This window comes from Camelina sativa, unplaced genomic scaffold, assembly GCF_000633955.1.
Source record: "Camelina sativa cultivar DH55 unplaced genomic scaffold, Cs unpScaffold07137, whole genome shotgun sequence".
NCBI lineage: Eukaryota > Viridiplantae > Streptophyta > Magnoliopsida > Brassicales > Brassicaceae > Camelina > Camelina sativa.
This window is the reverse complement of record NW_010928209.1, coordinates 1-474: the sequence shown is the minus strand read 5'-3', so window position 1 is coordinate 474 and position 474 is coordinate 1. Positions and strand designations below refer to the sequence as shown.

At 41.4% G+C, this 474-nt stretch overlaps 1 long non-coding RNA gene across 1 annotated transcript; it reads left to right on the top strand.

Moving 5' to 3' along the window:
• Positions 1 to 6: 6 nt before the first annotated feature.
• On the top strand, positions 7 to 474 carry LOC104774947. The gene is made up of 3 exons (XR_765606.1): positions 7 to 102; positions 242 to 298; positions 391 to 474. It is a non-coding gene; the product is annotated as an uncharacterized LOC104774947 (long non-coding RNA).

Sequence of the window (474 nt, the reverse complement as noted above, 5' to 3'; positions counted from 1 at the left end):
CTGCAGGTGAAGGCTGGTTCTATCTTTGACAATATCTTGATCTGCGATGACCCGCAATATGCAAGAGGCATCGTGGACGACTATTTTGACCAGCACAGGGAGGTAGATTTCAGAGCCTTAAGATATATTTTTTTGCTTCTTTTTGGATAGAATTGAAGAAGAAAACTTCCTCGTGGTTTTATGTACGAAAATGTCTTGGTAAGTAATTTGATATGCTATATACTTTTCCCATGCACACCAGTCTGAGAAGGAGTTATTTGCGGAAGCTGAGAAAGAAAGAAAAGCTAGAGAGGATGAGGTTCGTAGTTTACAAACCACATCTTGTTTCCTTTCCAAATCTTATCTGTACATCTTAGTTACAAGCATGGTCATACCAATTGACGTTTACAGGAAGCTAGAAAAGCACGGGAAGAAGGAGAGCGTAGAAGGAAGGAAAGGGACCACCGGTATGGAGACAGGAGGAGGCGTTACAAA